Below are 14,941 nucleotides of genomic sequence, written 5' to 3'. Positions count from 1 at the left end.
GCTGCTCCTGATTGACTGGCCTGCTAATGCGTTCAGAGATTTTCTGCGCACACAGACTGATAGTGGACATGTTGCAGTGGCATCTACCAATGTATCCTATAAAAATCAGATTTTTTTAATGTAACACTTCAAAAGTGTCGAGTAGATGGCGAGTTTTTTTTCTTCTTCAAAACATGCACACAATGGATTGGTAAAAGCAGTTTAAGATTACACAATATTCCCATTAAAAAGTGTGCAAGAGAGGCCATAGACAAAAGTTCTATCTCCACCCGACTCAAGGAAACGTCTTATAAATTATATTATAAGTGGTACTACACCCCGGACAAACTGTCTAGGATATTCCCTTCTGTTACTCCTGTTTGTTGGCGTGGATGTGGTCAAAGGGGAACTCTTTTCCATATTTGGTGGACTTGTCCAACTATAGTCCATTTTTGGAATAAGGTCCTCAATATATTGAAATCCCTCTCCGGCCTCCCACTCACGATGGACTTGTGGATATTTGTATTAGCCCATCCATTTCCAGATCTAGACCCACTCCTGAATAAATTGTTTTCCCATATCTTTGTGGCCGCTAAATCCTTAATTGCTAGGAATTCGAAATCTCCAGCTGCGCCTACGATTCCCGCATTGAATAATTACGTTTGGTTTGTCGCTAATATGGAGAAAATTACTTATTTTTTACATGACTGTCCCCACAAATTTTACCTAGTTTGGGGTCCCTGGTTGCTTGCAATGTCTCCCTCTCACTGATTTTCACTTAGTGTCTGTCCTAAACCCTTTGGATTCGTTGAAGATGTCTTCCTTGGACCTTCCCTCCGGTTGTCGTCCTATCCTCCTGCTATCCTTCCGTTTTATAGAAATGTTTTGTCCTCCGCTCCATGCTTACACTGTTATGATTGTATCATTCATATTATTACACTGTGTGTTTTCTACATTCCATAACCTAGACTGACCTTGTTCTTTTCTTTTGTCTTTGCTCTTTCTTCTTTCCCCGCTCTTTTCTCTCTTTTATCTCTCTCTCTATTTCTCTCTTGCCCCTGTATTGTCCCCCCTTGTGGGACATCTCTGTTTGCCTACTGTTAAAAATGAAAAACACCAAAGAGAATTGTTTGTACCTTTTATTATGCACCTATGTCTGTTTTGTGCATTTTTCTCTTTCTCTTTGCACAAATAAAGAGTTTAACAAAAAAAAAAAAGTGTGCATGAGTTATTTTTCTTTCAAATGTTTCCCTTATTTTTGGCATAAGCCATAATCCTTGTCGCATTCTATAATGATAAAGTTAAGATGACTTACATGCAAAAAAATAATTGAAAAAATGTAAGTTGTTTAATTCTAAATTACAAAAAAGCTTTCCTTAACTTGTTAATTAAAAAGTTGCTAAAAAATAAATAAAAAAATATATATATATTTTATAAGTTGTTTGCTTAAATTTATTTTCCTTTCCTGCCAAAACTAAGTAGTGTAAAGGTTTTGTTAATTATTTTAAGTCTTTTTTTGATGTTTTCTAATATAACATCATTAATTACAACACTTTCAGCTACTTTCATTATGGATTATCGTTTTTGAGTCATTTTTTATTGTTTAACTTTGAAAGTCAACTCTAAAAAAACAACAACTGGATTTTGACATTAAATAAATGCTCTTCCACGGTTTGGCAAGTTCTACGAAAATACATAAAGATGACTCACATTAAAATGTATTTAATTTTTTTCTATAATGAAAATAATTATCTCTTAAAGGGACGTTCGAATGAATTACTTTCAAAAGTTGTATACAAGATATATTATTTGTTTATGAGGAAAAAGTTGTGTGTTGAAACGTGGTTTTCTTCCAAAAATACAAGCAGTGCACGTTTTCTTACTACAATTATCTTTATGATATTATATTTCCTACAACAAAAAAATATAAATTTTAACAACACTATAAAACTGTGAAAGCCTCTGTCACTATAGATCATCCTTTTTGTTTTGTTAAATTACAAGAAAGTTGCAGAGAAAATGAACTGGAAAATGAACTAGTTTTTGTAAACTACTGTTCATTTATTAATTTGTTCATTAGCAATGCATACAATCAAATTTACAAAATGTAAAGCAGAATCCCATGAACTAATGAGGTGTAGTTTAACATAAATTACTGTGGCAGACTATAAGAAGAATCTCGGTAATTACCTTTTTTTGTTTCTTCAGGCTTTGTTTAATGATTCAGTGTCATGTGGTGAGCAGAGAAACTTCGAAACGTCCCTCTGAGCTCAGCACTGTTAAACCCCTCCTCTCTTCCTCACCCTTCTGCATTCAGTTGATATGCTGACAACAGTGAGGGTGTGTGTGTGTGTGTGTGTGTGTGTGTGTGTGTGTGTGTGTGTGTGTGTGTGTGTGTGTGTTATTTTTACAACATTTTAAGGATAATTTATAAGTTTATATTTTACTGTGACACTACCATAGACTTTTTGTATAATATGAAATTCATCCCAAAACCCAGTGGTTATATAAATGCCATCTGTGCTTCCAGCTTATACATCATTACATTTCTGCACGTCATCATTTGCTTCACATTTTCCTGTTAGAAGTGGAACTGGGATGTCAGGGCCTTGGTTTCCTTGCTTTGACAGGAAGCCGCTGGAAGGAATTTTGGACCCACCACACACCTTCCAACTGTCCCGATGAAGGTTAGACAGTACTAATTTTAGGGGGTCTGAGACCGAAAATAGTAGATATGCTAAAAATTATTTATGAATAAATTTAATTTTATCTTTTTTTTTTTTTCCTTTTAACATTTTTTTTTATTTTTTATTTTTTATTTCAGATTAAAAAAATAAAAATTGGGGAGTTTACACCTACCCTCCAAGACTGGGCTTCCAGCCGCAGTGCGTATATTTGATATGGCATCGCTTGGTTACATGGATGGACTCAGGTTGTGGTAAGTCTCTGCTTTCTGCTGACAGACAATAATGCCCGGGGAGCTGAGCAATGAATTTGATTTTGGTAAATAGGCCCCCAAAATATATTTTAGCGCTTCGATAAGCACAAGAGAAAATAGGTGTTTTTAGGAGGTCATTCAGATCTGATCGCTGGGCTGCGTTTTTTGCTGTCCTGCGATCAGATAGTCGCCGCCTACAGTGGGAGTGCATTTTTTTGCAGTGCAAGTGTGCGATGCTATGTGTACACCGAGCTGCTAAAATCCAGTGTGTGCAGTCTCTGCGCAACCCAGGACTTACTCCTCCAGTACGATCACATCAGGCTGATCGGGGCCGGAGCTGACGTCAGACACCCTCCCTGAAAACGCTTGGACACGCCTGCATTTTCCCTGACACTCCCAGTAAGATATCAGTTACCACCCACAAATGGCCTCTTCCTGTCAATTACCTTGCAAACGCCTGTGCGAACTGATTTTCCGCATCATCCCGTTGCTGACCGGCGATCCCCGTCATTGTTGTCCGCGACACGCGTGCGCATTGCGGTGCCTACGCATGCGCTGTTATGACCTGATCACCCTCTGTGCGAAAACGCAGATCCACATTATGAACAGGTAAAATGTATTTTTGTTCAAAATTGCGTCCGGAATTTATAGGATGAGTGAGAAGCGGTTGCATCAGGAACACATTCAGCAGAAGAAGCAGGTAATTTATAACGAGCAGGACATGATGTACAGACATGCCTGTAGAATTCATTACCCCCATGCATAATGCCTACGCGTGATGTCACAGGATTAGGATTACAAATTGTACACCTTCCTCATTATTCATTCGCCATTCACAAGCTCTACGCTCCCCTAGGGCTCGCATATATGTAGCAGATACTTGTCTGTGGTTGATTTAATTATGTAATGAGCTCTCTTATAATACCAGAGGCTGCACTATGCAGGCACGAGACTTCTGAGCACTCAGAGCGACAAGACCGTACTGTATTATTTATACCACTCTAATCTAATATTCTACAGAGGACCACGTCTGAAGGGCAGGCAGGTAAGCAATTCTTCAGTCTATCCGTGTGTTGGGCTGTAGCCTTTGTGCTGTTGTAGTACAGTATGCCATCGTGGTATTTTATCTACTTTGGGGGAAGGGGATGTATCCAACTTTGGAGAGAGGTAAAGTACCAGTCACTCATCTTATCACTGCCATTTTGCAGGCTGTGTTTGAAAAGTAACAGGTAGGAGGTGATTGGCTGGTAGTTTTTTGTCGCTCCAAGGTTTGAACTTACACACAAATATATATTCTTTTTATTTGCTTGCAGAAAACGATTAGACATATTTAGCGCCATGCATTCCTTATAGCGCAGATTTCAGCTTTTATCAGTCTGTCGCAAGTTAGACTATTAAAAGCAAGTTTCTGATTACTTAGTATGATCAACTACAAATGTAGGCCGCTAAGGGGTCTATTCATGAAGCAGTGAAAAGAGTGGAGAAGTGAGCCAGTGGAGAAGTTGCCCATGGCGACCAATCAGCTGCTCTGTATGATTTTGTAGTATGCAAATCGTAGATGTTACTTCAATGCTGATTGGTTCTTCTCCACTGGCTCACGTCTCCACAGTTTTCACTGCTTCATGAATAGATCTCTAAATGTTCCCAGTTGGAACCAACAGTTGTGTTCTTTCAGCCTGTTCAGAAGATCAGTGATGCAGGCGGACAACCCCATGCAGAGCTAGGCGTAGGAGGGCCGGCATAGCGCCCCATGTGTTGGGACCGGCCGATATATATATCGGGCCTCGGACGCTCCGTCGCTTCGTGTGTGGGCACCCTTAGAATGTTGCGGTATCTGGTTATTTATTACGTGCTGTTAGTTTGGTCTTTGAGGAAATTATACTTTTAATGATCATATCAATTCTTTTTCATAATGTAATGATACTTCTAGGTGCATTGAGTATTGATATGAGTATTTGGGGTCAATTCCACTAGATGCAGGGGGGTGGGGGGGAGGAGTTGCCGCTGCATTAGTGTAGAAACACCAGCAAATGCACCGCAATTCCCCCCCAGGCCCAATCTCGCCTCGCATTCGCAGATTTTTGGATGCAGCCTTGTGGTCTGCGAGTCTGGAGGTACCGTAAGACTTACCGGTGCAGCTTATAGGATTGATCCCATACAGTTGACTGTGATCCACACTGTCAGAGGATACATTGATTGCTATTTAAATTAGCAGTGATGGCCAGAGGCGCACATCGATGCTTAATACGGAGCCCAACATCGCAGATTTTTCAGTATTTATTTATGGTGTGTGGGAGAAAATCTGCGATGTTGTTGGCTAATAGGGGACGGACAAATTGTTGTAACGCCTCGCACACACCGCCGCTAATTAAATATGTAGATGGGGTGGCTGACATTTATTCTCCAGTAAGGGTGTTTCACATTCAAACCCTTGTAGTGTTTTTCTGATTGCTCTGAGGACCTTGAGGTACCCAACGTGCATTATAAAACAAACAACAAAAAAATGTACGTACCCCTACAGAAAAGCGTTAATTTTATTTATTAACATTAAGGGGGATATTCAATTAGCTGCGATAATTTACCGGGGCTAATTGATCCCCCTGGGGGGGAGGGGTAAAAAAAATTGGTGAAAAGGTAAACAAAAAATCGGGGAGTTTTCTCATCAGAAAATTGTTTAGGGCTAATTGAATATCTCCCTATATAGCGTCAGTTGGGAGCCATTAGGAATTAGGACCTGGGTAATAACGAACAGACAAAGGTCTGATTCAGAGATGTATGTAAACGCCATCATACCCGAGTTTGGGATCACAGTCTCAAGCAGTGACACTGCCCCCAAGCGTTTGTGAGTCTTTTTCAGTTGTTCACCGCTCCCCCGTTACCTTCCACAAATGCCCCCTGCCTGTCACTCACTTTCTGAATAAATCCTCACTGCGACCGTCACCACAAGACCATCGCAGTACAGGGCAACTTAGATGAAACGCAGTGGAAAAATCATCGCTCCACAGCGTATAATATTGTCATCGCATCTCTCTCTCTGAGTCAGGCCCATAGGTAAGATGGCCCAGCTCGCAGGTTCACAATCTTAACTGTACGATTTTACACAACCGGGGGCACAAAAAGATTATTGGGGAGTGTGTATGGTCAGCGTGTATGGTGTATATCTGCCATTTTTATGGCATCATTTTGGTCAGTCTGGATCGCTCTAGTTGTTAGCGTTGTTGGACAGAATCTTATCGTGTGTGCCCAGCATTGCGGAGATGAACAGCGCACATGAAATTATTGGAAGTGTTTGTTTACCATGCTGTGTTTCACTGCTATGCGACAGTCTGCCATGTTAGGGGAAGGGGCTATTACATACAGACTCAGAGCAGACAGAGGGGTCTATTCATGAAGCAGTGAAAAGCGTGGAGAAGTGAGCCTGTGGAGAAGTTGCCCATGGCAACCTATCAGCTGCTCCGTACAATTGTATAGTATGCAAATTATAAATGTTACGTCAATTCTGATTGGTTGCCATGGGCAACTTCTCCACTGGCTCACTTCTCCACACTTTTCACTGCTTCATGAATAGACCGCTAAGTAACTGACAATATTGTGAGACTTGCCTTGTAGAAGTGTACTGTGGGGATTGAAGGATTCACGCACAGGAGCAGAGCCACTGATGTCACAGTAGCTCAAATTACTGCATTCTTACCTTTCCGACTTATGCCAGATCCTACTCTCCCTGAAGATGCGGGAGGATCCTGATTTTTTTTTTGGGTAGCCCCCTGCAATCCCGGAAGAGTGGGCAGTCCTACCGTATCCTTCCCAATTCCTAATGAAGCAGACAGGATAGGGAGATAATGCCGGGAATCGTGGTCCGTATGGAGGGGGGTGGTGCTAAAAAGGATGGGAACTGTGCACATTTTAGCCCCACCCCTTCATCGAAGACCCGCAAGTTGCGGCATTTGACATAACGGGGGTGTGGACTAATGTCGTGGAAATCCGCTTCCCTAAGTTCCCGTGGAAGTCCGGCCGTGCCCCCTAAGTGCTCGTCTGCTTATCCTCTCCAGGCTTCTCCTGGAGAGGAGTATTGTAAACTGAGCAAGTATGATCAGATCCCATCAGGGCACTAAAGAAGTGAGAGGAGTGTCATCTGTCAGTAATGGACCAGGGAGGTGATACTGTACATTACTGCAGTACTGGAATGCCAGCTGAACACTAAACTATGTTTTTACCTCAGTACTTCATATGTGAAGATTTCAGGTTTGGTATAAGTGTTATTTAACAATGTGAGGAACACGATTTTTCATTTGAACCAACTCTACAGCTGACAATACTTAAAGTCCATTCCAGGGATATATTTCTGGTGGAAGGTGCATGTAATACATTTGTAGCGCTGACCATGGCGGACGCCCATTATAATATGCTCGCTGATGTTAGATATAGTCTTATCTATTTGCATTTAATATTACAGAATACAGAATAATCGTGTAAGCTGCTGCTTTATTTTTTACTCTGCGATAAAACGGGTTCCAATCTCTGATGGTGCGAATGGTTGTGAGCCTTAACACGCACAGTGACATATTGGCGCCGCAGACGGTGGGTGTGACGGTAGGAAGACCATCAGCCATGGCATTAGCATGAAAACGCAGTTACGGCTGCGTATAAATCGCACTCGCGGCTGCGACTGCGTCCACCTCTGAATGAGGTGGACGCCGTGTATGTGTGGCGATAATGGGCAGTTTACTTAGGGTGTGGATCGTTGGGTCGACAGTAACTAGGTCAACAGTCATTAGGTTGACCACTATTGGTCGACAGTGACTAGGTTGACACCTGAAATAGGTCGACATGGTCAGTAGGTCAACATGGAAAAAGGTCGACATGAAAAATTGGTGTAATTTTCTTTGTAAAGTGACCGGGAACCCCAATTAGTGCACCGTGTCCCCTCACATGGCTCGCCATGCTTCGGGAAAGGTTACCATTCCCAATGGGTATGAGTCATTAGGTTGACCACACTTAGGTCGCCAGTCGTTAGGTCGACCACTATTGGTCGACATGCATTATGTCGACATGGTCACTATGTCGTCAAGGTCATTAGGTCGACATGAACAAGGTCGACATGGAATAAAGTCGACATGAGGTTTTTTACGTTGTTTGGTGTCGTTTTCTTTGTAAAGTGACCGGAAACCCCAATTAGTGCACCGTGTCCCCTTGCATGGCTCGCTACACTCGCCATGCTTCGGGCAAGGTGCCTCGCTCCGCGACCACTGTGCTCAGCTCAGGTTACTATTCCCAATCGTAGTCCACGTGGATCGTAAAGTATGAAAAAGGTCGAAAGATGAAGAAGAAAATAAGTGAAAAATGCATGTCGACATTTTTCTATGTCGACCTAGTACATGTCGACCTAGTGACCATGTCGACATAATGCATGTCAACCTAATGACTGTCAACCTAAGTGTGGTCGATCTAATGACCATCTCCCTTCCCAATCGTAGTCCACGTGGATTGTAAACAATGAAAAAGTAAAACAATGGGGGGAAAATGCGTAAAACTCATGTCAACCTTTTAATGTGTCGAACTTTGCCATGTCGACCTGGTGACCATGTTGACCTAGTGACCATGTTGACCTAATGCATGTTGACCAATAGTGGTAAAAGTGGTAAATACCAGATACTGTTTACTTACACATGCACACGTGGAGTCGGTTCAGTTGAAATATTTCCTGCCAGTGTTCTGGTTGGCTGTGGGTGGTTTTAGTCCCACCCATGACGGTGCAATCAGCTGCTCCATGAGTCTGTGTAACCAGCTTTGAAAAAATGAGCACAATATAAGTCCCCTGACCTCATCAAATGCACGAATGTAGGGATTGCAGACAAACATTGTAAAATGAAATTTAGTGTCCCCCTCCCCACTCATGACAAGAGTTACCTCAGGTGGTGTCCCCCTCCCCACTCATGACAAGAGTTACCTCATGTGGTGTCCCCCTCCCCACTCATGACAAGAGTTACCTCAGGTGGTGTCCCCCTCCCCACTCATGACAAGAGTTACCTCATGTGGTGTCCCCCTCCGCACTCATGACAAGAGTTACCTCAGGTGGTGTCCCCCTCCCCACTCATGACAAGAGTTACCTCAGGTGGTGTCCCCCTCCCCACTCATGACAAGAGTTACCTCAGGTGGTGTCCCCCTCCCCACTCATGACAAGAGTTACCTCAGGTGGTGTCCCCCTCCCCACTCATGACAAGAGTTACCTCAGGTGGTTACACAGATATTTTGTTTACTCTTCATGACTTGATTGATAATTTAATGCATCACATCTTCCCTAGAGTCACAACTTGTGCAGTTACACAATGTTCCACAGATTTGTGAATGGTGTAGCCCAGCATTTACAGTATAGTATAAATGTTGTCATATATTTGCTGTTGATTGACCAGCCACATTCCCTAAATACTTCCTCCGCCAGCAAATTATTTACTTCACGCAATGCAAATATCACTGTACAGTACGGATGTGTCATTCACAAGGGAGACTCCGGGACGTACAGTATTGTATGAGTGATTGTTTATAACTGCTGTAAGAAAACACAACGGGCTCCTGGAAGATATTTGGTGGAGGTAAAGAACACAAATCTGACTTATTTACAAGTGTCTGTTATGTCAGAGGATGGATGGGATAACCAGGGTAAGTTTAAAGTGTGAAGGGGCCCCAGGGAAACTTGTGGGGGCCCCAGCTAATAATACTAACAATTTGATATGCTGATGATGTTATTAAACCTCAGTTCACACATATATGCCAGAGTGCCTAAGATGCTGGCGATGTAGCTATGTCTGAGGGACCCTCAGTGTATGGGGGTCCTTTGGTAACCGCCCTGTTATTAATCTGGCACTGGGGCCATCTACCAATAATATTTAAATGGTATGCAGGCACATTAGTGGTCCAAAAATCTTTGTGATATATAAACTATTTATCATTCATGTAAGTTACCACCAAGTTGGCTCTAACCACCAAGTCACTAAGGTATCTCTAACCACTAAGTCACTAAGGTACCTCTAACCACCAAGCTCCTAAGGTACCTCTAACCACCAAGCCCTAAGGTACCTCTATCCACCAAGTCACTGAGGTACCTCTAACCACCAAGCCCCTAAGGTACCTCTAACCACGAAGTCACTAAGGTATCTCTAGCCACCAAGCCCCTAAGGTACCTCTAACCTATAAGTCACTAAGGTACCTCTAATCACTAAGACCTAAGGTACCTCTATCCACCAAGTCACTAAGGTACCTCTAACCACCAAGCCCAGAAGGTATCTCTATCCACCAAGTCACTAAGGTACCTCTAACCACCAAGCCCCTAAGGTACCTCTAACCACCAAGTCAGTAAGGTGCCTTTAACCACCAAGCCCCCAAGGTACCTCTATCCACCAAGTCACTAAGGTAACCCTAATCACCAAGCCCCCAAGGTACCTCTATACACCAAGTCACTAAGGTACCCCAAACCACCAAGCCCCTAAGGTACCTCTAACCACCAAGTTACTGAGGTACCGCTAACCACCAAGCCCCTGAGGTACCTCTATCCACCAAGTCATTAAGATACCTCTAACCACAAAACCCCTAAGGTACCTCTATCCACCAAGTCACTAAGATACCTCTAATTACCAAGCCCTTAAGGTACCTGTATCCACCAAGTGACTAAGGTACCTCTAACCACCAAGCCCCTAAGGTACCTCTATCCACCAAGTCACTAAGGTAGCCCTAATCACCAAGCCCCCAAGGTACCTCTAGTCACCAAGGCAAAAATCATATATATATATATATTTTTTTTTTCCAACACAAATATGGCTGAGGATTACTAAAGGGTAATTACCATTTTGAGGGTTTGTGGGACAAGTCTTTGTAGTGGAATGAGTGCTCCTGCTTTCCCGAATTTGGCCTATCACAATTAAATATCTATTAAAAAAACAAAACAAAAAAACACATACTAACATTAGCGGAACTATTCAATTAGAGCCAATGGCGGGCTGCAGCTAACAAGGATTTCTTGTAGAACCTGAGCAGGCTTGAAAAGAAATCTGTGTTATATGGCCTATTTGCGGGTGCAGAAAATGTGTTAACTCATAGGTCCGGCAACTCACCCCGGATTCTATGGGTCAACGCGGGTTAACAGGGTAATTTACCAGGAGAGAAAAAGAGGCTGTAGTTGAATAGCCCCAGGCGTTAAGGCCAGAGGCTAACACCCTTTTCACTTTGCAGTAAATTGGAGAGAGATAAAGGGGATGGACATAAAGTACCAACCAACCAGGCAGTTAGGAGCTGATTGGCTGGTAATTTATTTCTGTCCACTCTATCTCTCTCCAAGGCTTAGTAAATAGACCCCTAAGTTCATTATTAGAGTGGAAAAAGCAAAACTAAGCTATTTTGCTCATTTTTAAAAGCAAAGGGGCGCTTTGTATTCTGATAGTTATACGGTACACCTGTATACCATTAAACTATATATATATATATTAAGGGTGGTAACACACAACGATTTCGGAATGATTTGCCTTATTGGTGTAACAAATTGTCTGCATCGTGTAGTGTGTACGCACAATTACTTGATCCCATGGGTCGCATGCGTCATCTTCTGATCAGCCGACCTGCACGGCCAGTCAGACAGTATTGAAAGCGGGGCTGTGCAGTGTAATGAAGGACGGTACAAGGTATCGTTCCGTTGTTCATTGCATTGTATAGTGTGTATGTACAATCTCGCATAGTCAGAATAGGGGTCATTCCAAGTTGATCGCTCGCTAGCAGTTTTTAGCAGCCGTGCAAACACATAGTTGCCGCCCACGGGGGAGTGTATTTTCGCTTTGCAGAAGTGCGAACGCCTGTGCAGCAGAGCGCCTGCAAAATCTTTTTGTGCAAAACAAGACCAGCCCTGTAGTTACTTAACCTGTGCGATGATTGCTGCGACGAGTGACACGGTAATGACGTCAGATACCCGCCCAGCAAACACCCGGCCACGCCTGCATTTTTAAAAACACTCAGTTGACACCCATAATGCCCTCTTTCTGTCAATCTCCTTGCGTTCGGCTGTGCGATTGGAATTGTCGCTAGAACCAGTGCAAAACCACAATGGACTTCGTACCCGTACGACGCGCGTGCGCATTGCGGAGCATACGCATGTGCAGATTAGCCATTTTTTTCACTGATCGCTACGCAGCGAACAACAGCAGCTAGCGATCAACTCGGAATGACGCCCATTGTGTAAGAGAGAAGCACAAGACATCAAATAATAATATTCTCTTTATGTTATTGCTAGTACAGTATATGCTGTGGGAGGGCTTTTTACATTGTTAGTTTTTGAGCATACCTCCCAAGCATTCTGATTTCAGTGTGGCACTCCGTGTTTCAATGCTAGGCACGTCCCTCCATGACCCGGCCATGCCCCCTGTCCCCACCTGCTCACCCCCAATGCAGTGTTGCTAGGTATGTTTGATGGGTGAACAAATGTGAGTAATCTGTTATGGAAATTGACCTATGTTTATCACTAGGATGATTATATGGTTGTAGTGTTACACCGCATTTTCTTTATTATTTTTTTTGTGTGTAGCTAACAAGGGCCCTCATTCCGAGTTGTTCGCTCGCTAGCCGCTTTTCGCAGCAGTACACACGCTAAGCCGCCGCCCTCTGGGAGTGTATCTTAGCTTAGCAGAATTGCGAACGAAGTATTCGCAATATTGCGAAAAGGTTTTTCTGTGCAGTTTCTGAGTAGCTCGAGACTTACTCTTCCAGTGCGATCAGTTCAGTGCTTGTCGTTCCTGGTTTGACGTCACAAACACACCCAGCGTTCGCCCAGACACTCCCCCGTTTCTTCAGCCACTCCCGCGTTTTTCCCAGAAACGGTAGCGTTTTTTCACACACTCCCATAAAACGGACAGTTTCCGCCCAGAAACACCCACTTCCTGTCAATCACACTCCGAACACCAGAACAAAGAAAAAACCTCGTAATGCCGTGAGTAAAATACCAAACTTCTTAGCAAATTTACTTGGCGCAGTCGCAGTGCAAACATTGCGCATGCGTAATTAGCGGAAAATCGCTGCGATGCAAAGAAAATTACAGAGCGAACAACTCGGAATGAGGGCCAATATCTTTAGAATGACCACAGCTATGTACTTTACAAGAGTAACTCCCCTCTCGTTGCCCATACCGACCAGTGGTGCAAGTAGAAAAAATGTCTTATAGGTACTGTGTGCACGCACGCCAAAAAATGGGTGTGGCCAAATGCCACATGGGGCGTGGCCAATGAAAAATGGGGGCGTGATACACATATGTGGGGAGGGGCAGATACACATATGCCCCCATTAGTGCCACATACACGTTGCCCCACAGTGCCAGATATACATTGCCCCACAGTGCCAGATATACATTGCCCCACAGTGCCAGATATACATTCCCCCACAGTGCCAGATATACATTCCCCCACAGTGCCAGATATACATTGCCCCACAGTGCCAGATATACATTGCCCCACAGTGCCAGATATACATTGCCCCACAGTGCCAGATATACATTGCCCCACAGTGCCAGATATACATTGCCCCACAGTGCCACATACACATTGCCTCAGTGTGCCAGATACACAAATGCCCCCAGAGTGCCAGAAACACATTGCCCCACAGTGCCAGACATACATTGCCCCACAGTGCCAGATATACATTGCCCCACAGTGCCAGATATACATTCCCCCACAGTGCCAGATATACATTGCCCCACAGTGCCAGATATACATTGCCCCACAGTGCCAGATATACATTCCCCCACAGTGCCAGATATACATTGCCCCACAGTGCCACATACACATTGCCTCAGTGTGCCAGATACACAAATGCCCCCAGAGTGCCAGATATACATTGCCTCACAGTGCCAGATACACAAATGCCCTCACTGTGCCAGATACACAAATGCCCCCAGAGTGCCAGATATACATTGCCCCACAGTGTCAGATACACAAATTCCCCCAGAGTGCCAGATATACATTGCCCCCCAATGCCAGATACAGAAATGCACGGTGCCAGATATGCTCCCAGTGACAGATACAGAAATACCCCCAGTGTCAGATACACATGTCCCCCCAGTGCCAGATATGCCCCCAGTGCCAGATACACATGTTCCCCCAGTGCCAGATACACATGTCACCGCAGTGCCAGATATGCCCCCAGTGCCAGATACACATGTTCCCCCAGTGCCAGATACACATGTCCCCGCAGTGCCAGATATGCCCCCAGTGCCAGATACACATGTTCCCCCAGTGCCAGATATGCCCCCAGTGACAGATATGCCACCAGTGCCAGATACACATGTCCCCCCCAGTGCCAGATATGCCCCCCCCTTCCCCTGCTGCTCACCGCTGCTGCTGCTGTCCTGTGTGTGTGTGAGGGCAACCTGCGCCTCTCCTGCCCCTCAGTCTCCGGCGGCGGTGCGGGTGTCTTCCTTCAATTCAGCGCCGATCCGTGAGCCAATCAAAGCTCGCGGTCCCGCGAGCTCTGATTGGCTCACGGGCCGGCGCTGAATTGAAGGAAGACACTGAGGGGCAGGAGAGGCGAACGCTGAGCTCTCCTCCCCTCGCAGCGGCGGTGAGCAGCAGAGGGAGGGAGGAAGGAAGCGGCGAGGAGCGTCGGCCCATCGGCGGTGGGTACGGCGTACCTACGGCTAAATTCTTAAGGGTACCCACCCATACCCGTCCACTTGCATCGCTGATACCGACCAATCGGCTTATAACTTTCATTTACGTAGCACGTTCTATAAAATTATAGCTAAAATCTGATTGGTTGCTATGGGCAACTCCCCCACATCAGGGTTGCCGACTTTCTGGCTGCCCCCTCCAGGAGATGGCAGCCAGCTCGGCACAGCAGGGGGTTGGCGTGACTCGGAATAAGGGCGTGGCTACGTATTGGAGATTTGTGCAATGTATGTGGGTATGTGGGCGGCTGAGGGGGGATGCAAGGGGAGCTGCAGCGCTGCGGGAGAATTACCTACCTTTCCGGGAGACTGGGACTAGCACCCGATTTTTG

This window comes from Pseudophryne corroboree, chromosome 12, assembly GCF_028390025.1.
Source record: "Pseudophryne corroboree isolate aPseCor3 chromosome 12, aPseCor3.hap2, whole genome shotgun sequence".
Classification (NCBI taxonomy): Eukaryota; Metazoa; Chordata; class Amphibia; order Anura; family Myobatrachidae; genus Pseudophryne; species Pseudophryne corroboree.
The sequence above is the reverse complement of the archived record's forward strand: the minus strand, read 5'-3'. Positions refer to the sequence as shown.